Source organism: Canis lupus, chromosome 17, assembly GCF_003254725.2.
Source record: "Canis lupus dingo isolate Sandy chromosome 17, ASM325472v2, whole genome shotgun sequence".
NCBI lineage: Eukaryota > Metazoa > Chordata > Mammalia > Carnivora > Canidae > Canis > Canis lupus.
Genome location: NC_064259.1, coordinates 38,168,964 through 38,195,878, shown reverse-complemented (window position 1 = coordinate 38,195,878; position 26,915 = coordinate 38,168,964). Strand labels below are relative to the sequence as shown.

General features: G+C 43.0%; 1 long non-coding RNA gene across 1 annotated transcript in view; it reads left to right on the top strand.

The window, feature by feature from the left end:
- Positions 1-9,978: 9,978 nt before the first annotated feature.
- LOC112664359 (uncharacterized) overlaps positions 9,979-26,915 on the top strand; it is a 32,390-nt gene continuing 15,453 nt past the window's right edge. Inside the window, exon 1 of the long non-coding RNA XR_007403287.1 lies at positions 9,979-10,154. This is a non-coding gene — a long non-coding RNA (uncharacterized LOC112664359). The remainder of the gene's footprint in view (positions 10,155-26,915) is intronic.

Here is a 26,915-nt window from a genome sequence, read left to right as displayed (position 1 = left end):
TCAAACCCAGAGAGGTTAGTTTATCCACTCTGACAGAAGCTTTAATGTCAGAAGTCAGGGGAGCTGAAGCATGACAAAGGACAAAGACAAACAGCTTCTCTGTTTCCTCTGTGTTGCAACTCCCTGGGAATCGATAGAAAGAGACTTGTCAGGTATTGAGAGTCTATAATAAGGTGCTATGGGATGAAGAGAGGTGGGCTGGAGTGGGGGTTGATATCCAAGAGCTATAGCCATCTTAAAGATGACTGCAGGTCAAGGGGGAAATGGGTAGTTGATCGTCAGTTCACTGTGGCTGAGACCACCAGTAACCAGCCTGTGAGATGTTGAGCCTTCGAGTTTCATCTCTGTATCTCCCCCTATTTAGGCTCTACTCCCTATGATGTATCTCTAGGACTTTCACAAATGGCTCAGCCTCAAGAGAAAAGGCAAGGAAGGAGTGACAGGAGAGGGGTCAGAGTGATGGTCAGGGATTCGATTTGGTAAGGCTTTGTAGACTAGGATAAATCATGTTCATTTTATGATGTAGATGTCTGGGAAGATTTACAGGATTTTAAATCTGATTTATGTTTCTAGAAATCAGTCTGGCTACCATATAGAGGATGGTGTATAGGGGATTCACAAGGATGGGTAAGGAATGGAATACCTTCTAAAAGACTACTACAAATGTCCAGGTTAAAGAACATGGTGGCTTGGACCAGTGATAGCAAGGGACATGATGATATGGAAATATTCGACAGATCAAAGTATACTTTGGGGACATCTTTATTTGGACTTGCTGATGGATTAGATGTAGAGAGTTAGGGGAAGAAAGAAATCAAGATCTCTATATTTTTTTAATGTGAAGAATTGCCTGGATGATTGTGTAATTTACTGCAAAGGAGGAAACCCAGGGAGAAATAGGCATGAGTAGGTAATAATAGAGGAGATACCCAGAACGACGACTTCTGTCTTGGCCATGTTAAGATTGAAATACTTACTAAATTGTCAAGTGGAGATATCAAGTAGATAGTAAAATATATGTCTGAAATCCTAGTGAGAGGCCAGGGCAAGAGATATGAATTTGGGAGTCACTGGCATATACGATTGAAAGCCATTCATGACATTATCTAAAATGAGAGATTGGATATAGAAAAGATACAAACTTGGGATTCAGTCCTGGTTTACTTCAATATTTCAAACAAGCCACAAGGTCTACCTCAGTCAAGAAGGAGAGAGAAGAGGCAAATCATTAACATGTACACACACATGCAAGTGAAGAAACACATATGCCTATGGTCTTAATTCTGTAAATGGTCATGAAGATGTAGTTGACATTTATGAACTTTCTTCTCCTACAACCCTTTCTAAGTTTCCTTTTACTTGGCCAAGTGACACAAATGTTCATTCTCAGAAGGTCTGAATCTTCAATGTCCTTACCATTTTTTTTTTTTAAGAATGTATTTATTAATGAGAGACACACAGAGAGGCAGAGACACAGACCCAGGCAGAGGGAGAAGCAGGCTCCATGCAGGGAGCCTGACGTGGGACTCAATCCTTGGTCCCCAGGATCACACCCTGGGCTAAAGGCAGGCGCCCAACTGCTGAGCTACCCAGGTGTCCCAATGTCCTTACCATTTTTGTAGGTTATCGACATTTTCATTGACTTTTACCATTGCAAGTAGAAGTGAAGAGACCTCCCAGGGACTCTTTTAGGTTCCAGATATGTCCTGCATGCCCCTGTGGTGCAGCAGCAACTCCATTCCTTTTTGGTATTGAGATCAATCACCCTCTCTCCACAAAAAATAGTAACACTTTTCCTTTTCTGCTAAGTCTTTGTCATGAGAGGACCAAAATGGCCAGATGGCAGTTTCATTTACTAGTTCAATGGAATTGCTAATGTGTCCTTTGGTGGAAGTGTTTTCCCCACCTTGGGAATTAAGACCTTAAAATCAACAGAGCTCAAAATGGTGGAGATGTGAAGCAAAAATTCTGCAAGTGAGGTATTAGATATAATCGTGAATGCGCCCCCCCCCCTTATTTCTACCTCCTGATATCCAGACCCAATTTCTATATTAGTCAGGAATCGTACAGATGACAGAAATGGTACCATTATTTAAATGGAGGAAATAGAGTATTTAAAAATGTTACCTAGGTATACATTTGTTAACTAGGGGAATGAAAGAGTAAATCCTGACCCTTAAGACATCATGAGGATAAGAATTACAGGAAGCTTCTATCATTCCCAGGCCTGAAGGAACAGAGGAAAGAGGTTAAAAATATTAATGCCTAGAAATCTAGAAGAAGAGGGGCACTAAGGAGCTGAAACTCAAAATCTTAAGAAGGCATTCTTAACCAGTACTGGTGTCTCTGAGCTCTGAGGAGGGTCTTTGTGAGCCGGAGAACTAGACCCTTCAGAGGGAGCACCGGCCAACTGATGCTGGGGTTTCTGAAGTGAGGCACCATAAAGCTAGTTCTGCAAGTATTAAATACTTTTCATTCTTATCACATATGCAAAGCATTTCTCATAATGCATGACATGTAGCAAATGCAAACTCTTATTACAAGTAGTAAGTATAATAGTTATAGGACGGCAGCAGGTACGTGATGGGTTCCCAATAAATGATTGTTTTTAGCGTTCATATCTGTATCCCTGAACAAGCATAAAACTTCAGACAAAAAGCTCACCAAGATTTATCAAATAGAATATCTGGATGTGCCCACCTGAGGAACCCCAGGCTTAACCACTTTTATCCTTCTTTTGGCCCTTAACTAACATTGTGGTAGGCAGAAGAGGGATCCAGAAAGATGTCTGCATTTTGATCTTTGGGACCTGTAAGTTTGTTACTTTATATGACAAAAAGGACTTTACAGATATGATTAAGTTAAGGATCTTGAGATGGAGAGATTACACTGGATTGTTCAGTTAAGATGCAATGATCTGAATGTTTGTATCCCTCCAAAATTCATGTGTTGAAACCTAACTCCCCAGAGGAGGGTATTAGGAGTGGGGTCTTTGGGGTGATGAGGTCATAAGGCACAGCCCTTGTGAGTGAGATTAGTCACCTGACAAAAGAGACCTTTTCTGCCACCTGAGGACACAAGGAGAAGTCTTTGACCAGGAAGAGGGCCCTCACCAGAACACAGCCATACTGGTGCCCTGATCTGACCTCTAGCCCCCAGAACTGGGAGAAATAAATTTCTGTTCTTTAGAAGACCCTCAGTCTGTGGTAATTTATTGCAGCAGCCCTAACTAAGACATGGGCCCTTAGAAGTGAAGAATCTTTCCTAGCTGTGGTCAGAGGGAGATGTTATGACAGCAAAACCAGAGAGCTGGCAGGGTGAGAAAGACTCAACCTGCCATTGTTGGCTCTGAAGATGGGGGAGGGGGGCATGAGCCAAGGAATGTAGGCAGCCTCTAGAAGTTGGAAAAGTCAAGGAAATGAATCCTCCTATGGAGCCTCTAGAAGGGAGTTTAGCCTTGCAACATCTTAATCTTACCCAACCAGATCCACATCTGACTTCTGACCTCCAGAACTGTAAGATGATAAATTTGTATCATTATAAGGTACCAAGCTTGTTGTATTACAGCAATAGGAAATGAGTACCAGCACTGTGGTTGCCTTAATCTCTTCCTGGGCTGTCATTTCCTACTCCCAGCAGTGGCCACACAGTCCTCTGATGTCCCTGGGTCCTGAGAATCAATTTTGGAAGGAAGCAAGTTGGTCATTTCTTCCTCATGTCCCTGGCAGTGAGAGAGGGGGTCCTGGCAGGGCCAGCAAACAGACTAAGGCTTCATCACCAGGTCCTGTCCAGACCCTCACAGGAAAGGTGAGGATGTTTTCCACAAACCACAGTGTCTGTGCATCTATTGCCCTTATTCAGCACCACGGTGACAAAATTCTACCTTTATTAAAATCAAACTTCTTGATGTGGCCTATAAGGCCTGTAAAGTCTAGCCTCTCCCATCAACTTTCCTTCATACTGTGCCTCACACCATCACTATCATCTTAGCAAGTCCCTCTTTCTATTTCTCCAGTGGGCCTAGCTATGTCCCACCTCAGGGCCTTTGCACCTGCACTTCCCTCTGTCTGGAACACTTACCTGTTACTTTTTACATGATGGCTATTTCTCGGTCTTTATTTACATTCCAGCTCAAATCTCACCCCTCAGATCCTCCCACCCATCAAAACATTCTCTATCAGGTCAGCCATTAATTTCTTTCACACCATTTATCACAGTTAGAAGCTAATTTTTTGTTTCTGGGTTTCCTCATTTACTTTTCCGTTTACTACATTTATGAGAATGTAAATTCCATGCCATCAGGGACCTTGTCTGGCTTGTTTGCTACTCTATTCCCAATGCCTAGAATAGCACCTGGCAAGTCACTGACATTCAACAAATACTTTGAAAAAGAGGGAATAAGGAAAAGAAAAAATCCTGGTTATGTCCCCATTTCCTGATCTAGTATGAAATCTCGACCCTAATATCATTTAGGGTCTACCCCAAGCCTGTCCTAGTCTATGTCAGAATTGAGTGCCCTGCTCGGTTTCTAGAAGGTGCCTGCTGGAGGTCCTGGCCCTTGACCCAGGCCTGGTCCAATATTTGAGCTGTAGCAGCAGGTCAGGCAAATCCTGACTTAAAAGTTATCCTGCTCTAGTTCTGCCTGTCTCTTAGAATATGACCCTGACTTGAGAGTCTAGAACAAGGAACACTATTATTCATGAACAGAGTCTTGTTTCGACATTTAGGCAGTGGGGTGAGTGTGCTGCAGATTTTGGAGTCAGAGAATTGCAATATGAATCATGCCCGTGCTGCTTTCCTGTGTCTTAGTCAGCTGCCATAACAAAATACCACAGACTGAGTGGCTTAAACAACAGAAATGTATTTTCTCACGATTCTGGAGTGCAGAAGTCCAAAAGTCCAAGATCGAGGTGCCAGCAGGGTTCATTTCTGGTAAAACTTCTTTTCCTGGTTTTCTGATGACCACCTCGCCACCATGTCTTCACATGGCCTCTTCTCTGTGTGCACACAGGGGCAGTGAGACAAGAGTTCTTCTGGTGTCTCTTCCTCTTTTTAAGAGGACACCAGTCTTAACAGATTACGGCCCCATTCTTATGACCTCATTTACCCTTAATTATCTCCCCAAAGCCCCAACTCCAAATACCACCCACTGGGGGTTAGAGCTTCAACATATGAATTTTGGGAGGACACAAGTCAGTCCGTAACGTCTTGTGACTAATCTGTTCTGAGCCTTGGTTTTTTTCTTGCCTATAAATTAGAAATGATATTCTCCTGGTTACTGACAGCATTAAATGAGCTGAAGAAACAAGTGTGTTTCGGTTATCTGATACTGTACAACAAGCCACTTCAAAACGTGGTGACTTAAAATAACATTTTTTTTTAAAATAAATTTTTTATTTATTTATGATAGTCACAGAGAGAGAGAGAGGCAGAGACATAGGCAGAGGGAGAAGCAGGCTCCATGCCCCAGGAGCCCGACGTGGGATTCGATCCCTGGTCTCCAGGATCACGCCCTGGGCCAAAGGCAGGCACCAAACCGCTGCGCCACCCAGGGATCCCTAAAATAACATTTTGCTTATGAGTCTGCAGTCTGGGCAGGGCTGGGCAGGGACAGCTCATCTCTGCTTCATTGGCAGTAGTTAGAGTGGCCGAGGGGTGGGAGCTGGAAGGTCCCTCACTTCCCTGGCTGGCACCTGGGCAGGGAAGAGTCAAACATCCAGGGACTGGAACATGTGAGGCTCCATGAGCATCTCTCTTGATATAGACATAGATGATACAGGTAGAGGTACAGGTACAGGTAGATACAGTCGAAATTTCCAGGGGGGGGTCTCTAGATCACTGACTTTCTTAAATATCAGCTCAGGGTTCCCAAGTCCCAAGAGAGGAAGTCAAGTGGAAGCTGTATCACCTCTAATGACTAAGCCTTGGAAATCAGGGATCATCCCTCCTGCCTATCAGATGAGATAGTCACAAGGCCTGCCCTTGTTCAGGGGGAGGAGAAATAGCATCTCCTGATTGGAGAGATACAAGATTCTAGAAGGCATGTGAGACTGAAAACTCAGTTGTGGTCAATTTTAGAAAACTCAGCCTGCCACCGTACTCGAGTATATGACTTGCTTTGGACCCAATTTCCAGATTACAAGCCCTGGCCTTCTGTGAAGCCTCTGCTCCTCGAGAGATCAGCAAAGCCTGGGAGCTGTCCCCTGACCAAGTACCCAACTGGGCCCAGAACACATAGGAAAAGGTTTCTGGTTCTGGAACCAAAGTGATCATTTTGCTGATTTCCTTGCATCCTTGGAGCTCTTGTGGTTTGTCATACTGCTATTCATTCAGAAGCCTTTCAGAGAGAAGAATAATCTAGGATCTCTCTTTCCAGCTGAAATCTCTCATCCATCATATCCCATCCCGGCTGTTTACTACACTTATCAGACTGTAAGTTCTGATAGGGGGGCTGGCGCTGCCACCTTGAGCACTAGGCCAGATGCCCTGGCTGTGCTGGCCTGAGGGCTGGAACTGAGGGCTGGAACAGAGCCTTCTACACACCTAGAGGGAGGTCTATGCCCTCCCCTCCACCCGGGCTGGGGATCCTCTCCTGGTACCCCTCATGATCAACTCCATCATCACCAGCCAGCTCACCACACCGTGCACAGAGTTCTCTGGCTCAAAGAAATGCTCCTTTAACGAGAAGTCTGGTGAGGGTCCATGGCCACTGTCTCCTCTGTCCCTCTTTCCGTCTATCTTCACTGATCCTCCTCATTTGCTCTCTCCTTCTGCACCAGCCCTTGTTCCTGAACATCGTTGTGGCTCCGTCTGTTCCAGCTGCAGAAAGCCCCCCACAGAGGTGAGACACATCCTCCCTGCTCTTGGACACATAGCCCAGGGCCAAAGGGGCCCTCAGACCTCCCTCGTTTTTCCCCTTCTTGGGTTTTTCTTGAACTGCGTGGGGCTCTGCCCAAAACTCTCGCTCCCCAAGTGCCAGCCTCTCTCCTCTGCTTGCCCTGATCCAAAAGAAAAAACCCAGAAAACTCCCTTTGCCCTCACTCCACAGAGAGGTTCGGCTAAACTTTTCAGATGGATCTTCTCCGTAGGTCTACAGGAAAGCACCAAGCAGGCCTACAGCCTGGACACTGATGTCTCCCTCCAACTTTGGCTACCTCCTGGCTAAAGGCTGGCCTGTCCTGGGTTTGACAGGCCCGTGGCTAGCCCTCAGGCTCTCCCTCTCTGAAGCAGCAGCCGATCCAGGCAGGAGGTGGGGAAAATGTGCAGATGGCGCTGCCATCTTGAGCGCTAGGCCAGGTGCCCTCAGAGCACATCACCTACTTCCCTCTGATCACATTAGAGGACCTTTCACGCGAAGTTTCCAAAATTGGGATTCGTGAGCAGTACTTCTCTGATGAGGTCAAGCATGGCTCTGTTATAAAATAATCCAGACAGAACAAGTCATAAACAGTAAACAAGGCCTAGTGGAGCTCTGCCCCCGGTCAGCTGGAGAACCGGGAAGGGCAGTCAACTGCTCTGGGCTTTGGTTTCCTCATGCATCGGATGTGAGCAAGGCTCAGACTGACAGGATAAAGGGGCCCCCCTGTGCCCTCGGTGATCCATTCCGTGCCCGAAAGCCCCTGCGGAAGTGTGTCACCCAACCCCGTAAAGCTTTGTTTCCCTGGGGTCTGGGGTGGGGGAGGGATGGGAGTGGCAGGAAGGGAGGAGAGAGTGGGGGGCGGGGGCGGGCCCAGCGGAAGGCGCTTTGGGGGAGCCCTAGAACGGGGCGGCGTGCCCCGGTCTCTCCCCTGGTGGCCGCTCCACTAGGAGGTCTGGGTGGGGCGCTCCTCCCCGGGGCGCAGGCTGCCAAGCGCCCGCCCACCGCCGGCGGCCAAGCCCCCGGGAGACCGCGGAGCTGCAGGAATTCAAAGGAACCTTCCCAGGTACAGGTGTGCGCATTCCTGGCCTGACAGCCGCCTCCTCCGCCCCGTTCTGGGGCCGTTTGTCCGAAGGCATTATGCAAACTAAAGCCGCCTTGTTTCCCGGGCCTGGCAAGCCCGGCTCCCGCGGGGCCTGGGGGGGCTGGGGGGATCCGAGGGCGCGGGCCGGCGGGGTCCCCAGGGCTGGGCCTTTCTGCAGGGAGGAGGCCCCCCGGTTCTGGCGGAGCGCGGCACTCGCGGCGGCAGGGGAGCCCCGGGCGCCCTCCCCGGCTCCAGCTCGCGGCGCCGCCAGCCTCGCGCCGAGCACCCACGTCTGCGCCCTGCAGCGCCCGGGAGGGTCTCCGCGGGGCCGAAGGAACTGGAATCCAAGCCCCGGGCGGGGTGCCAGGACGTCCGCCGTCGGGCCTCTAGGTGGCACGATTCTTCTCGAGGAGCCGCGACCCCCGCGCCCCCCCCCCACCCCCGGAGTCCCGCTTCCCCCGCGCCGCCTCGTGGCTCCGGGCTCTGTTTCTCCGGGTCTTCGCGGCGCCCCTGACCCTCCGCATCACGCCGCAAAGGGCAGAAGCGGGGATGCTTGGGCGGATGAGGGCCTCGTTCCCTAGCACCCAGCAGAGCTTTCCCAGCCCGACTCAGCCTAGAGAAGACATGTGTGCCTGCTTGTTTTTTTGTTTTTGTTTTTGTTTGTTTGTTTTTTGAGTGTCCCGAGGGAAAGCAGTTTTATAAGCAGATAATTATAATGCCGTTTGCTATGATTATAATAAAGGCTTGTACAAGGTTTCATAGAAGTTCAGGGAGAGGGATTTTAACTTTTCCAGGGAAGTTGAAAGAAGTTTCGCAGAGAAATTAGGGGTTTTGTTTTTGTTTTTGTTTTTGAGAAATTAGGTCTTGATGAAGAGCAGGCTTTCCGGAAATAGGAATGATGGAAAGTCAGACAATTAAGAGCAAAATCAAAGACCTTGAGGCAGGAGTGTAGAGACCATATTCAGAGAAGAGTCTCACAATTTTCAGATGACGCGGGTGTCTACACCGAAAGCATCGTCTGAAAAACTATTGGGGCTTGTGAGGCTTCAGGAAAGTGGCTTGTCACAAAATATACGGGAGAAAAGTCAGGTCCCCCCCCCCCCCTTTTAGTTCTAGTAGTAAGCAATTAGGAAATATAATGGGGGAAAGTCTCCTTTTGGCAACAAGAGCAATAACAAGCAAAAGACCAAGAGGTAAACAAAATAATAAACATGCAGGATGTAGATGAACAGAGCTCCAGCACTTTCTGGAGCACACTTCAAGAACTAGAGACACATGATATTTCTGGATGGAAAGACACGAAATAAGAGGAGGCACTCCCAACATATTACATATGTATCCTCAAAGCAGAGCAAACTGCGTGCTCATTAGAGGAACAATAAAATCACATCCCTATCCCACATCATACTCCAAATAAATTCCAAAAAGATTCTGATATTTCCCCTCCCCACCTTGTAACTTCATATCTTCTTGGCAGAGACCTGGTTGAGCCAGTCCTAGTGTCTAAGCAGGGTCCTCAGCAAAAGGCCGGAACCCCTATGGAGTTGGCCCCTGCATGAGACCATAATAAGGAAAACTTGGAGAATTTTTTTTGCCCTTTTGAAGAACTGAACTGTTACATGCTCAGACATGGAGGCCTAGAGCACGATGGAAGTTACAAACAGCAGTTGACATCTAGCCAGCTTGCAGAGGAGTGAACAGGCATTACAGATTTCTTTCTTTTTTTTTTTTCTTAGATTGTATTTATTCATGAGAGACACACACAGAGAGAGAGGCAGAGCCTTAGGCAGAGGGGGAAGCAAGCTCCATGCGGGGAGCCCAATGTGGGACTGGATCCCGGGACTGCGGGATCATGCCCAGGGCTGAAGGCAGGCTGAGCCATCCAGGCGTATAAGATTTCTTATTTATATTTTCTGACCATGTCATGAATTGAATTGTGTCCCCTAAATAAAGATAAGTTGAAGTCCTCACCCCTCCCCCATACTTTAGAGTGTGACTTTATTTGGAACTAGAGTAACTGCAGATGGAATTCCTTAAGCTAAAATGAGATCACAGTGAATTAGGGTGGGTCCCTACTCCAATGTGACTTACATCCTTATAAGAAGATGGCCAGATGGGGACAGAAACCCAAGGAGATGCCTTGTGAGATTGAAGTGATATATCTAATGGACCAAGGGACACCAAGAACAGCTGGCAACACCAGAAGATAGAGAGGTATGTGACAGGTTCTCATCAGAGCCCTTCAAAGGAATCGACCCTGCCAACCATCTAGATGTTGGACTTCCCACCTCCAGAACTCTTTGAGAAGACATTTCTGTTGTTTTAAGGTACTGAGTTTGTGGTATGTTGTTATGGCAGCCCTAGGAAACAAACTCTCTAAAAAGGGAGAAATATTATTCAGGCATCATCGAATAAGTTCTTTCAAAGTCTGCTAACCAACAAGTCTATCATTCTTAATGGAATCGTTCAACTTGTATTTTTAACTCTAAAGACACTGCTGGTGGTAGGGGTGTACAGGCTATTGGCAGACGCGTGAAGAGGGCTGAGCCCTACCTCTCCTCAGCCCCTCGCCCCAACCTGTACCCTGGCTTCCCCTCAGAAGACCAACAGGCAACTTGGCTGGCTTCCCAGGCAGCTGCCCCCCAAGGGGAAGCCACCCAAGCTCCCTTAGTTACTTTGGTGCTGGATTTACCTGACAAGGAAAATGCCTCCCAAACAACATAAGAAAAGGAAGGTGGGACATTTGAGCAAAGAAATCCTAGGGTGTTGACCACCCAGACCAGCCCACTTGCTCTACATAAAGTCACAGGACAACAATTCTTGGAGCATGAATTCGAGCTTGTCCGGAAGCTTATGGATAGTTTAGGTTTTCCAGCCACAATTTCCTGACTGGTACAGTGACACTTCTGCTGTGGAAAAGGAGGGGAAAGTCCTTTGTACATCCTGTAACCTTTATAAAGATAAGGGAGGCCTGGTGGTAAAATATCAGTGAAGAGTTCAGCTGTGGTGGAAATCTATTGCTCCAGCCTAGCCTCTCTGATGAGGCCCTTTGGAATAGGTCTTTCCCTCTGCTTTCCCTCTGCTTCATCCTGAGCCCTCCACCATCCCTCCAGTTTTTCATTCCTTCTGTGCCACAAAGACTTCATGCCAGCTCTTCGTCGATTGGCATACTCCTCCCTGATTCCAAACCCCTGCCTCCCCCACACACCTCCAGGCCTCTTCTTACTCCTCAGTCAGGACTCAGGTTTAACATTTCCGGGAGCAGCTCTCCATCAAACACCCCATTCCTTCTGCTCAGAACTGTAGCTAAGGGATAGTTCAAGTTAGTTATAAAACTTGATTTTTACGTATGAGTTCAGGGTTTCCAGAAGTAAAGTAAATATACTGAAATTCTCCTTTACAAAATAGTTACATATTTTAAAGTGCATGGGCAAGATTGCAAAAAGGAAAAACAAATGCAAAAGGAAAAATCCTAGGAAGAAGCAGTGCAGAGTAATCACCAGTGGAAGCTCTCAGCTGCCCCCAGGCATCTACTCACCCCAAGCATCTAGCTCGAAAACCACACGCAGGAAACTGGCCCAATACTCTCCAGAGCCCAGAGGGAGATCAGAGATCCCCTTTGAAAGCTGGGCCCCAACAAAGGGCCACATTTTAGGGAAAGGAGGAATTAGGGGGAAAAACCTCTGGCACCTGGAATAGGCAGTGTGGAAGAGTCTGTCTTGGCTCTTGGTGAGGGTAAAGGGAGTCTCCCTAGAAAACTGTCAAATGCCTGAGTGTCTATGGGTATGGATTTGTCTTTACATCATTTGCATGGTCAAAAAATTGATTTTTTTTTAAGAGAAGCATTTTAAAATGAGATAGCAAAAAGAAAAAAGAATCAAACCTGAATCCAATTAGGTTTTTAAAGCTCATGTCAAATACAACCAGAAGGTTGCATTCAGCAAATGCTAGACTGTGGGACACTCTACTGGACAAATAGTCCAGTTTTTTCAATGAATGGGTTACAAGAAGAAAAAAAAAAGATGAAAGGAAAACTCATAAGTCAAGAAGTTAATATGCATTATCAGCCAACTACAATGTGAAGACCGTATTTAGATCACATTTCAAATAAATATACAGACAAAAATATGACTTTCATAGTACAACTGGAAATTATACACTGCCTGAATATGGAATATTAAGGAATTACTGTTCAATTTTTTTTACATGTGATATTGGTACAGTGGTTTTGGTCTTTTAAAGTACTTATATAAGAATACCTCAGTGATATGGGGGTACCTGAGTGGCTCAGTGGGTTAAGCATCTGCCTTCAGCTCAGGTTATGATCTCAGGGTCCTGGGATTGAGCCCTGCTTCTGGGGGCTTCTGCTCAGCTCAGCGGGGTGTCTGCTTCTCCCTCTGCTTCCCCCTCTGTCCCTCCCCATTACTCGCACTTTCTCTCTTTCTTAAATAAGTAAAATCTTTTTTAAAAGATAAATACTTATGTATTAGAGATATGTAGTGAAATTTTTATGGATACAATTGTATGATATTGGAATTTACTCATAATGATATGTGAGGGGGATGTGGATGGAGGTTTATCAATGAAACTCGACTGGCCGTGAGTTGACAATTTTCAAAGCTGGGGGATAGAGATACATGGAGTGCTATACTATTCTTCTTACTTTTGTAACTGTTTGAAATTTTCTATTATGAGTTAAAAGATAAAATAAAATGGACCAAACCTGGCTGTGTTTCAAGTTGTCTCCAGAAAATAATGCAAATTCTTTCCGAAGGCATGTACCTCCTTTAGAAAGTCCAGAAGGTTCCTACTGGTAGCCTTCCAACAAATATGAGTTTACAATTGAAATACACGTGACAAAACAAGGTTTTAAGACCAAGAGTCAACAGATAAAGCTGTAGAGCCAACATAAATATATTTAAGATGTTTAAAGATATTAAAGAGATCACGGAAAACATGAAAAAGGATTAAGAAACCATAAAAAAAAAAAAAAAAAAAAGAAAGCTGGATAATTCTATCAATAGCAGCTCCTGTTATTGCAGACCAGCCTTCCCACTGAAAAACTATTAGGAAATCTGTCTAAAGGCACCAGAGATCTACCAAGTCAATGGTAGATCAACTATAGACAAAAAAACAAAAAACAAAAAACAAAACCCTAAAATGATAATAGAATTAAAAAAACATAATTATAAACAGGGGCACCTGGGGGCCCAGTCAGTTAAGCGTTGGACTCTTGGTTTCAGCTCAGGTCACGGTCTCAGGGTCCTCTGATCGAGCCCCAATTTGGGCTCCATGCTCAGCCAGGTGTCTACTTTTCCCTCTCTCTCCCCTTCTGCTCCTTCCCTCATGCTCTCTCTCAAATAAATAAAATCTTAAAAAAAATAGCACACACAACCAACATAATTATAAATATAACCAGTTTGTTTCTCTTCTTCCTAACTTTTTTTGGGGAAATTACAAATGTACTTAGAATTAGAAAAAAATCAGGGACGCCTGGGTGGCTCAGCGGTTTAGCGCCTGCCTTCAGCCCAAGACGTGATCTGGAGTCCCAGGTTCAAGTCCCACTATCAGCCTCCCTGTGTGGAGCCTGCTTCTCCCTCTCCCTGTGTCTCTCATGAATAAATATATAAAATCTTAAAAAAAAAAAAAAAGAAAAGAATTAGAAAAAAATCATATAGTGAAACCTCATGTATGATCATCCAGCCTCAACAAACTCCAACTTGTGGAATGTCTCTCTGTATCTTTACCTACTTCCTTATCCCCATTGTTTTGAAGCAAAACCCAGACATTATATCAGTCTATTTGCAAATATTCCATTATAAAATGCAATCATATTCAACCATCAAATGAATTACTAAACCAATCACTCTCAAATGTCCATTTCTTTGTCTGTATATCACACCCAGGTAAGACATTCCAAACTTGTCTGTAAAAGTAAAACTTTGTACATATATTTGGAACTATCTCCACAGGTACCAGAAAAAGTTATAAAATGCACCATTACCAATTTATCAGAATAATTTTTAACCTGGTCTCATTAACAAGTTGCCATCAAAACTTACAGATACAAGAGATAGATATAGGTAGATAGATAGCTAGATGGATAGATAGATAACAGGGAGATGCATAGACACAGAAACAGATTTAAAGAATCGACTCGCACAATTGGGATGATTGATGAGCCCCATATCTGTAGGACAGGCTGCTGGGCTTAAGTCCAAATTCTGCACAGCAACAGGGAGGAAGCTCAGGTAGGATTTTCATATTTAAGTCTTGAGAGTTCCATCTTTGAGAAAACTGTCTTTGCTGTTATGGCCAATTGATTGGAGGAAGCCTACCTATCCACACTGTAGAGGGTAATCTGCTTTACACCAAATCTCCTGATTCAAATGCTAATCACATCTAAAAAGATCTTCACAGCAATATTCAGCCTGGTGTTTGACTAAGCAAGTGGGCACCAGAGACTAGCTAAGTTGACACATAAAATTAACTTTCACATCTATAGAAAAATGAACTACCTGGCAGAGAAAAGAATACGTATTTTTAATAAATGTTTGTTATATTTAATAAATATCAAATTTTGGATTCTTTAATGATGTTCTGATCAATTTGGTCTTAATAAGCATTGAAAATGACCACATATTTTACTGTACAGCTTTATTGTTATAGAACATTAGAAAAGTAACACAAATATGTTTGTTGCACAGGTGTATGAAAGTGAACAGTCAGTAAGAGTTTCAAGCAAAACTTAAATTAAGGGGCACCTGAGTAGCTCAGTTAGTTAAGCGGCTGCCTTTGGCTCAGGTCATGATCCTGGGGTCCTGGGATTGAGCCCCATGTCTGGCTTCCTGCTCAGCAGAGAGTCTGCTTCTCCCTCTCCCTCCATCTCTCCCTATGCTTGTGCACTCTCTCTCAAATAAATAAATAAAATCTTAAAAAAAAAAAAAACACCTCAAGTTTCGGGGAAGAAAAGTGGGATGTAAACTCTACATAAAGAGTTTATGCATTTTTTTAAACAACTAATCAATATGAAAGTCACCGTGAAATGTAGATTACATGGGATAAATTTAAAATAAAGTTAAATGACACAATTGTATTTTTAAGTCGCATGTATGTGTATATATGTATATATATATTCAGAAATCACATTTTCTCAGCTAAACAAATATGTTTAATGTCAACGTAAAAAGTATATAACAGTACACAATTTTTCAAAATTCTTTTATCTAGGGTACATAAGCAAAGAAGTCTGAAAGCCACTCCCTCTAGATACTCTGATTTCAGGACAGCATAGAATCTTGGGAACTCCCTTTTCAAGACATCTGCCTTGAAACAGCTATTCATGTTTTAAAGTTTTTTTCCCCAGGATTTCTTATCACAATGAAGCACAGGATCTACTCAATAGACTCCAGGTTCTCTTCCCTTTCCTGATTCACTGGAATTCCCCTCCTCCTCCCCATGTTCCCTTCAAACCATCCTAAAGCCTAAGGCCCTCTGCCTGGTTAAAGCATGAAACCTCAAAGAATTAGTGGCCCCGTGACTTCAACTCAGAAGAAAATTTTACTGCCATCATCTGAGTCATTTAGTAGAAAAGTATTGGGACCTTGGACCAACCATGTTACTTCCGGAACACTCCAAGTAGTCCCTTATATCTTTGTGTGTGTGTCTGTGTGTGTGTGTCTTTGTGTCTATGAATGACCTAAACCTGAAGATTGGCTTTGACTTCAAGGTGAGTGCCTGAGGCACTGTGTAATCAGAGATCTCCATCAATAGAGCCACTCTGGTTTAATACTCCTCAATGGCTCTCAATAGCATTTACAATAAATGTAATCCCCCAATGGCCCTCTTTCATTCCATCAAGCTTATCTCACTAACCTCAGCTGAGGCCACTCTCCTTCTTCACTAAACCCCATCACCCCATCTTCCTTCCTGAAACATGTCTATCTCTCTTCTGCCCCAGGGCCTTTGCCTTCAAGGGCTCTTAGCCTGGTATGTTCTCCACACTCCTTCAAGAAGTATAGTAGTTGCCTTTTTTCAAGTTTGCTACAATTTAAAAATACCTCAAATTGTAAGAGATCTGCTCATGGACCCATGAAAGATAATTCTAGAAATCTTCCTGAAGGAATGTTTCTATGGTACCTAACAATATATATAAAAGGATATTTATGGTATCAATGTTAAGAGTAAAAGGTTAAGAATTTCAGGATGCTTGGGTGGCTCAGTGGTTGGGTGCCTGCCTTCAGCCCAGGGCGTGATCCTGGAGTCCTGGGATTGAGTCCCACATCGGGCTCCCTGCATGGAGCCTGCTTCTTCCTCTGCCTGTGTCTCTGCCTCTATCTGTGTTTCTCTTGAATAAATAAGTAAAATCTTAAAAAAAATAAAATAAAATAAAAGGTTAAGAATTTCAATGTCCTTTGAGAGAAGAATGGTTAAATTGTGGTACTATGCAGCCGTAGAAAAGAATATAATCTGTAGGTCCTGGCTTGGACAGGGGTCCACTGTATATTGTATGTGAAAAAAGAAAGTCATGCACACTATGGCGCACGTAGGCCCTTTTATACAAGTAAAACAAAGCCACAACACCCATGTGAATATAGAAAAGCAGGCCTCACACCAACTAGGAATGGGAGGATGGAGGAAGGAGGACAAAACTCTTCACGACTCATGCTTATTTTGTGTGCAATTTTTACAGCAACTGTTGCTTATGTAATAACAGTGTGCTAAATCTCTTAAATGTTTAAATAAATTTGAGGAGGAGGGACTATCTACAAATTGGTGTCATGCTAGGGAAACAGTCTTTCAAAGATACCAAAAACTTGAGGCAACTTCCCACACCTCTGAGCAGAGCTGTGAAAAGCCAGGTTACTGCCCTGATGCTGGAACTGGCAGTCAGATGCTTATCATCCAGGCCAGGACCCCATCTTTTGACAGGGGGCTGTTTGACGGTCCAGCTGGCTCACCATCATGGATGTCATGATGGTTAGAAATGCTTCATTTCTTCTTGTGAGGGAGTCCCAGCCAGGGGAAGCTTGCTCCGCCAGTTCTTTGGCAGAAGGGCTGGAAAGGGAGATGGGAGGAAAGAGAAAGCAAGAAAGATAAGAAAACAGAGGTTGAAGAGTAAATGAGCAAGGGGAGTAAAGAAGAGAGGAGAATTAAGGAGGCAGGAGGTGAAGAGAGAAGGGCAGGGGATGGGAGAAAGAAGGGAAGGGGGAGGCGGGGAGGGCTGGGTTGCAGGGAGCAGAGCTGAATGAAAGGAGGAGAGGATGATAGCGAACACTTACTGGATGTTTAGTATGTGCCAGCCATTCAAAGTGCAGTGTGGTTTTGATGTTGTCCTTTTCAATGAGGGTGGTTATATCACCATCTCTGTTTTATCACTCAGGAGATGGAGCCCAAGGCATAGAGATGTAAAGAAACTTTTCCAAGTTCACTTGGCTTGTAAGTTCTTTTATTTTTTTTTAAATTTTTATTCTTAAAGATTTTATTCATTTATTCATGAGAGACACAGAGAGAGAGAGAGAGGCAGAGACACAGGCAGAGGGAGAAACAGGCTCCATGCAGGGTTCCCGGGTGTCCAGGATCAGGCCTGGGACTGAAGGTAGCACTAAACTGCTGAGCCACCCGGGCTGCCCGGCTTATAAGTTCTGAAGCAAGAATTCAAACCCAGTTTGAGGCCAGAGCATCTGTTCTTATCTCTGGAAACTTAAAGAGAAGAAGAGCGCTTGTGACAAAGGGAGGAAAGAAGGAAAAGGAGAGAGGAAGGAAGACGGAGCAAAAATAAAAACATGGTCTGATGGTGCCTGCTGTTCTAATCTCTACACCTTGTGGAAGGGAAGATCAAGTATACACAATAAGCCATTTCTGTATAGATGACATGTGGGTGTGCTTTGTTTGCCTGCCTCAGCCAGTCTAGATAAACCAAGGTGTCCACAATAGCACAACAAATCATCCCCAAACTCAGTAGCTTCAAACAATTAACATTTGTCATTTAACAGTTTCTGAGAGTTAGGAATCCAGGGGCAGCTAAGATGGGTGGTTGTAGTTCAGAGTCTTTGGTGAGGTTGCAGTCAGGATGACCGCCAGGGCTGTATCATCTGAAGGCTAGACTGGGGCTGGGGGACGTGTTTCTAATTAGCACTGGCTAGAGATCTCAGCTGTTGACTCCCTAGGTCTCTCCATAGGGTCGCTTGAGTGTCCTTCAACATGGCAGCTAGCTTCTAACAGAGGGAGTGACCCAAGAAAGCCAGGTAGAAACCACAATGTCTTTTATGACCTAGCCATCACTTCCACAATATTCTATTGGCTACACAGACCATCCCTGACACAATGTGAGAGGGGACAACAGAAAAGCATGAATATCAGAAAATAAGGATAATTCAGGGCCATCTTAAAGGCTGGTTGCCACATAAAGCAGCAGATTGGTTTCTGATAAGCAGTGTCTTCTCTGGCCATCTACAATAACTTAAAAACTAGTCAAATCTCTCTGGGAGGCTTGTCACCCAGCAACTTCTCTACTAGCTACATAATATGGAGTTACATGTAATTATGAGCAAGACTGTCCCTAGAAACATTATTTGTAATAGTCAAAAAATGGTCAATAGCCCAAGTGCAATTCAACAACTGAATACACATATTGTGTGACATTTATATGACACAAGACTCCATAGCAACTGTGGAGTCACATGAAATACCTAAATGATTCTTCCAATGTAGAGCAAAAGAAGCCAGGCTAATATCTAACATATGAATTCCCATTTACATCCAGCTCAAAAAAAGGGAAAAACTAAACTAGTGCTTAGGAATGCCTATTTAGATAGTGAAACTATAAAAAAAAAAAAGCAAGGAAATTATTAGCATAAAAACCAGGGGTGTGGTTACCTTTAGGGGTCAAGGAAAGGATTGTGATCAGGTCAGGGCAGGATGGGGCTTCTGGCAAAGTTCTGTTTCTTTACCTGAGTGCTGATTACAGATGTTTTTTATTTATTTATTTATTTATTTATTTATTTATTTATTTATTTATTTATTTAAATTTTTATTTATTTATGATAGTCACAGAGAAAGAGAGAGAGGCAGAGACACAGGCAGAGGGAGAAGCAGGCTCCATGCACCGGGAGCCCGATGTGGGATTCGATCCCGGGTCTCCAGGATCACGCCCTGGGCCAAAGACAGGCACCAAACCGCTGCGCCACCCAGGGATCCCCAGATGTTTTTTAAATAATACCTCCAGCTGTACATTTATGTTTGATGCACTTTTCTGTATATTTGCCATATTTCACAGTAAAATAACTTTAACCAATATTTTCGGAATGGTTTTAGTGATAGATTCTGGGTTTAATGCTCTAAGGTCCTGTCTCAGAAAACAAATAATCAGCAATGATTATGGCAATTATTAGTCTAAATATGCACAAAGGGCCCTGTTCCTTTATCAGTGTGGGTTTTACAGTGGGGATTTACAGTGAGCTGAAGAGGTATGGGGGAGCTTATTTCCTTAGATCAGTGACATGTAGTAAACCCTGCCCTACAGTACCCATTGCTACAGAGTCTCCCATTTGGACACTGGGAACTCAACCCCTATCATGGTAACTTTTGAACTTCACCTTCTAAAAACTTGGTCCTGGAGGAATTTCAGTCTGGTTCTACCATCATGGGTTCTTCCCCGCCCCCATCCGTCTTTGCCTGCTCCCTCCAACCCTTTCCTAGTCTAGCTTTCCTGAATTTCTTTTGTTAAGCTGACAGAAGCCATAATTGAACCCACTGACAAGAGCTGGACTGTGCTTCTCTCTCTCTCTCTCTCTCTCTCTTTTTTTTTTTTTTTACAATCTACAATGAACCTTCCAAGTTCATTACCGCAAATGGTCTTGGTCAGGACCCAGGGGCTGGTGGCAGAAGCTTATTATGCAGCCCCAGGGACAGTGAGAGCTGGCTGGCGGCCGCAGTCATTCTGAAGCAGTCATGTCCAATTAGAAGGAACATTAGGCACTTTCCTTCTGGAGCCCCATTAACAAATTAGTCCTACCACAAACTGAGAGGGACTGGATGGGACTGAATACCTTTTGACCACGGGATAATTTGATAATTTGGAGAAGAAACAGTGCAGAACACTGCTGTGTGTGTGAGTGTGTGAGTAAGTGCTGGAGGTAGAGGGTAGGCAGGTGGCTAGGGAGGAGGACAGGTCCTGCATTCTTGTCCCACTCAAGAATGAAACTTTTCTAATACCTGTTATGAGGTTACAATAGTTGGGGAACTGGGAAGAATGGCCACCTTTTCCGAGGTTAATACTTTGCCCCGGGCTGATGCAATGGGCTGGAAGAGCGGTTGCACCTGCCTTCAGCCAGGGCATTGCCTCCTTAAGTATTTTTGCAAGTCTGAGTTCCAGGAAGTTCATGGGAGAGAGAGCTAGGGGAACCTCTGTCTCTTGTACCTGCTGTGGTAAAAAAAAAAGAAAAAAAGAAAAAAATAATCACAACCTTAATTCACTATCTAAGGTTATATTATGTTTTCAAAATATTGGTTATAAATGGCTTGCTCAGTGAAAAGTACTAATTAGACTTCTGAGATCTTTAAAAGTCTGAATCACAAATAAATTTTCTTTTCTTTTCTTTTCTTTTCTTTTTTTTTTTTACAAATAAATTTTCATTGCTAAGGAAACAACCACATTCAAATTACCATTACAAATTCCAATTGCCACTTCAGGTTCACTTGTAATAGAGCAAAAGACTGGAGCAAGACCTTCAAAAAAGGAGAGTGGGAAAAGAAACAAAGAGGAAAGGATGTTACAGTAGGTGAGAAAAGTATTCCTGTTTCCCATTCACAGCTGAAGAGCTAAGAATCCAGAAGCAGAGGACCACAGAGAAGACTCATCCTGTCTCTATCTATGATAGTTTGTTAACCCTGGGATTTTCCACTGGAAAAATTCTTAAAGATTTTCTGCCAACTGCCATTCAATGTAGGACTGACTGCTCTTTTTATTCACAATAGATCCTATGGATATAAACAAATACTCTGAGGATCTTATGAATAACTTCATTCAAAATAATTTTAAAAACCTAAGAGGGAGGCCTGGGTGGCTCAGTGGTTGAGGGTCTACCTTTGGCTCAGGATCATGATCCCGGGGTTCTGGGATAAAACAAGCAACTATTGACAAATCCCCACAGGGAGCCTGCTTCTCCCTCTGCCTGTGTCTCTGCCTCTCTCTCTGTACCTATCATGAATAAATAAAAATGTAAAACAAAAACAAAAACCTAGATAAAATGGATAAATTCTACACCTAAAGGCTAAATGCCTTCAATAACATAACTTACCAAAATAGACAAAGGAGAAATTTAAAAAAAAATTTAAATAGCTCCGTATCTATTAAATAGACTGAACTTATAATTAAAACCCACAGAGAAATCTCCAGCTCCAGATGACTTCACTGGTGAATTCCATCAAACATTAAAGAGAGAAATAATACCGTTGTACACAAACTCTTTCTGAAAAATAAAGAGGGAAGAAACACTTCTCGACTTGTTTTATGAGTCCAATATAAGCCTGATACTAAAACTTCAGTAGATGTGAAAAAGAATTTGACAAAATTGAACACCTTTCACAATCAAAGCTGTCAGCAAGCTAAGAGAAGGGTGCTTCCTCAACTTGATTAAAGGAACGATAAAACTTATAGTTAATTTCATAGTTCATGACGAAACATTTAACCATCTCTCATTAAGTCTGAGAACAGGGCAAAGATGTCTGCTCTTGCCAATTTTATTCAAAATTGAGCCCCCATTCCAAAGAAATAAAAAGCATAAGGGCTGGAAAGAAAAAAATCCTGAATCTGTCAATATTTACAGACAACTTGATTGTGTACATAAAAAAACTTATGGGAATCTGTGGAACAACTACTAGATCTCATAAGCAAATTTAACAAGATTGCAAAATACAATGTTAATATGCAAAAATTAATTGTATTTCTAGATATTAACAACAAACAAGTAAAAACTAAAAATTTTAAATATACTATTTACCATAACTTCAAAAAACATCAATTATCCGGGATGAAATTTAACAAAAGATGTGTAAGACTTCTACACTGAAAGATCTACAAAATGGAAAGGTATCCTATGTTCATGGATTAGAAGCCTCCCATGTTGCTAATATTTTCGTTCTCCCAGAAAAACTGAACAGAGTCCAGAAACAAACCGGCCTATATTATAACCAATTAATTTTCACCCAAAATGTCCTCAATTCAATGGAGAAAAGAAAGTCTTTTTAACAGTGTTGAAACAACTGAACATATTTGAGGGGAAAATAAATTAATCTCAACCCCAATCTTACTCCATACGTAAAATTAACTTGAAATAAATCACGACCAAACAGAAAAGTCCAAACTTTAAAGCTTCCAGGAGAAAAAAAGAAAAAAGAATCTTGGGATGAGCTAAGATTTCTTGGACAGAACACAAAAAATAATAACTACTAAAGAATAAAGAAGTAAATATGACTTCATTAATATTTTTATTCTTCAAAGACAGTAGAAAAGCAAGCCACAAAGCGGGAGAAAATATTCTCAATGCATACATGTGACAGACATCTTGAATACCAATTTAAAAGAATCCAGGGGTGCCTGAGTGGCTCAGTCAGTTAAATGTCTGACTTTGGCTCAGATCATGATCTCATGGTCCTGGAATCAAGACCTGAGTTGGGCTCCAAACTCAGTGGGAAGTCTGCTTGTCCCTCTAGTTCTCTTCCCACCCCACTCCCTGGTTGTGCTCTCTCTCTCTCTCTGTCTCAAGTAAATAAATAAATAAGATCTTTAAAAAAAAATCCATACAACTCAACAACAAGAAAAACAATCCATTTTTTTTAAGTGGTCAAAATCTTGGCCAGAAATTTCACCAAAGAATATATACAAATGGCTAATAAGCACATGAAATTATATCCAATATTATGAGTTACCAAGGAACTGCATATAAAAAAGGCACTCATAATGAAATTTTAGAAGGCTGTTAATTACGAGGTTGAGGAGGATGTGAAACAAAACAACCAAAAGCTCACTCCAAGATAATAGAACAAAATGGTATAAACCTCTTTGAAAACCAGATTGTGACTTTTATAATTTTACCCCTCCTGAATCTAGCAAATTCTATTTCTAGGTAGAAACATATCCACAAAATGACTTTCATATAAATGTTCCTAGTAGCTTTATCCATAATAGCCCAAACCTGAAAACAGTCAAATGTCCATCAATAGGTGAATAGATTAACCAACTGAGGTGTTCCTACACAAGGAAATACTAGTTAGCAACATAAGACAACCAACTATTGGTGCATGCAATAACATGGACAAATCTCACAATTATGCTAAGTGAAAGAAGCCAGACAAAAGGAGTACATACTATGTATTTCTTTTTTCTTTCTTTCTTTTCTCTTTCTTTCTTTTTCTTTTTTTTTTTTCTTTCTTTCTTTCTTTCTTCTTTCTTTCTTCTTTTCTTTCTTCTTTCTTTTTTCTTTCTTTCTTCTTTCTTTCTTTCTTTCTCTTTCTTCTTTCTTTTCTTTTTTTTTTCTTTTTTCTTTCTTTTCTTTTCCTTTTTTTTAGAGAAGGAGAGAGAGGGGCAGAGTGGGGAAGCACAGAGGGAGAGGGAGAGGGAGAGAGAGAATTTCAAGCATGCTCCACACCCAGCACAAAGACCCACATGGCGCTCAATCTCACAACCCTGAGGTCATGAGCCTGAGCCAAAATCAAGAGTCACTTAACCATCCAGGGGAACCCCTGTGTATTCCTTTTATAGGAAGTTCTAAAATAAGTTCAAAGGGGGCTCAGTCTGTTAAGTGTCTGCCTTCAGCTCAGCTCACGTTGGGCTCCCCACTCAGCAAGGAGCCTGCTTCTCCCTTCCCCCCTGCTCATGCTCTCTTCTCTCTCTCTCTCTCTCTCTCTCTCTCAAATAAATAAAATCTTTAAAAAAAAAAGGGGGGGAGTTCTAAAATAGGCAAAAGTGATGCGTAGTGATAGAAATCAGATCATGGTTAGCTTGAGTGGGCTCGGGCTTCCAATGGGGGATTCTGGGCTCCAGATGGAATGACCTGAAGAGGAGCCTTCAGGAGACGTGACAGGCCAAGGGCAAAATCTTTCATGGGAGGCAACTGGAAAACCAGGTGTGTTTAGCACCCTCCCTGTGGATCATCTCCACATTTAAGAATTCAAGTTTCCTTTCCTCCCTCCTTCCCTTCCTTTCTTCCTTCCCCTTCTCCCCTTTTCCACTTTCATCCAATTGAAACCTGTGGGAAATGCTGGTATCCCCCTGAGCCGAAACCTTTTAAAAATTTTTTAATCTGATTTCAGAGAGGCATCTGCTGATCCCTCCATTGTCTGTGATGGAGCAGAATCTCAGACCCGTAATTATCTCTTCTCCTGGCAGGCCTTAAGATGAAACAGACAGGAAGACCTGAACGGATTCTTCTCAGATGCCACCTCTTAGCACTGGGCTTTGTGAGCCTGTTATTTGGGGCACTGCAGAAGGCAGGGCCCTATCCCGCCGAGGATCAATGGGAAAATAAGCGGTTGCTCGTGCATAGACTGCGGTCTCCTGCAGTTGTCAGGCCTCCTTGGTAATGGCTATTTATCCCCACTTAATTGCTACCTGGGCTCCCCCTCATTCTGTGCTGGCTGGCACTTCCCACCACTGCCATCCTCGGCAAACTTAGGGCAGCCTGCAGAGGAGCGGCATCCCTGCCCGGCACCCCTTCACAGAGACTCGTGTTGCCCACGGTGACCTTGGCCAGATTGCTTAGGGGTGCCACCTGCACTGATTCTCTCCTGGGTGGTGTCACCTGATTTCCAGTGCCTGGGGACAGCTGTACTAGCGCAGCCCTGGGGTCTGCTCACTTGCCATGCTAAGCGTCCAGGCATTTTCTGGGAAGGCCAGAGGGACAGGGTGGGAAATTCTGACAACAGTCTGAAAAAATATTAGTCCATATTCTCAGAGAGTGCAAGAGCCAGAGAACCTCAGAAAAAGAGAACATCAAGCCCATCTACATCTGGACTTCTTGCTGTGTGAAAGGCTAAATGGATACCTGTCCTTAAAGAGAAGAAGAAACACATTAGCACATAAGCAAAAATCCTACCCAAAATATTATAATCCAAGCCAGATATTACATAATAAGCACATTATATCAAGAACAAATTTGCCCAATGCAAAGTAGTGTGAACTTGGAAAATGAAATACTGTAATTCATAATTTAACTCCATTAAAATAAAAAGCTTGAGATGCCTGGGTGGCTCAGTGGTTGAGCATCTGCCTTCAGCTCAGGGTATGATCCTGGAGTTTCAGGATCAAGTCCCACATCGGGCTCCCTGCATGGAGCCTGCTTCTCCCTCTGCCTATGTCTCTGCCTATCTCTCGGTGTATCTCTCATGAGTAAATAAATAATTTTTTTTATTGGAGTTCAATTTGTCAACATATAGCATAACACCCAGTGCTCATCCCATCAAGTGCCCCCCTCAGTGGCCGTCACCCAATAAAATCTTTTTTAAAAATAAAATTTAGGGGATCCCTGGATGGCTCAGTGCTTTAGCGCCTGCCTTCAGCCCAAGGCATGATCCTGGAGTCCCAGGACTGAGTCTGGCATCAGGCTTCCTGCATGGAGCCTGCTTCTCCCTCTGCCCGTGTCTCTGCCTCTCTCTCTCTCTCTCTCTCTCTCTCTCTCTGTCTCATAAATAAATAAATAAAATCTTTAAAAATAAATAAATAAATAAAAATAAAAGATGATATTTTAAAAAGCTGATGATTAAAAAAAAGGCTTTGTTCACTTGTTAGGGGCTCTCTCAGAGAGCTACATCATCACATAACTTACCATATTACCTTTGGGATTCACTTTGATTCTGCAGGGTTAGGCAAGCAAGCTTCATTTTTGTTCCCATCTACACTGAGTGCCTGGTGTGCCTGGAGCCCAGTGTTGGGGAAGAGGGAGAGATCCTCTGTGGGCTGGCAGGAAAGAGGGTCAGCATTGATCGGTAAGCTCTGCTGGGGCACTGAGGTGGCAGGTAATGGTGCCCACACCTTGTGTCACCCTGGTAAGCTTGCCTGCATTGGAAAGTATAGAACACTTTCCCAAAGTCGTCTTGTGAAAAATCACCTTGTTAGTCTAATCCTTCACACCAGAAAGTAGAGACCAAAACAACAAACTGTAAATCTTCATTGGTTAAGTTGTTTGCTTGTATTCCTGAGTTGATTTAGTCCAATCCAGGAGTAAATGGGGACTCTGTTGCACAGCCATGTACCCAAGCTCCTAAAAAAAGTTTTTCCTCTGTGGATAAGTTGTCTGTAAAAGTTTTACCTCTTACATAAAAATAAAAAATAAAAAAGAAAGAAAGAAAAGAAAAAAAAAAAAGAAGCCTCAACTGCTCAGAATCCCACTTTAATTCAACAAACATATTTGCCTGCTTACCAAGTAGAGGAGGAACTATGTTAGGTCCTATAAAGAATAAAATTTCAAAAGTCTATGGCATTGTACCAAGACCCTTTGATGGGGAAAGAATATTTTTTTCAACTATGGATGCTAGAACAACTGGATATCCACATGCAAATAAATGAATTTGGACCTTTATCCACACCAGTTACAAAAATTGACTCAAAATAGATCAAGGGCCAAAATATGGGTTAAAACCATAGAACTCTTAGGAGAAAGCATAGATATAAATGCTCATGACCTTGAATTAGACAATGATTTTTTTGCTATGACACCAAAAGCACAAGCAAGAAAAGAAAAAAATAGATAAATTGGACTTTATCAAATTAAAATTTTCTTGTTCTTCAAAGGACACCATCAAGACAACAGAACAGGAGGAAATATTTGCACATTATGTATCTAATAATGGTCTAGTATCCAGAATATATAAAGAACAATGACAGCTCAATAATAAAAGGACAAATTATCTGATTTTTTAAATTTTAAATAAACATTTCTCCAAAGGCAGTATACAAATGGCCTATAAACACATGAA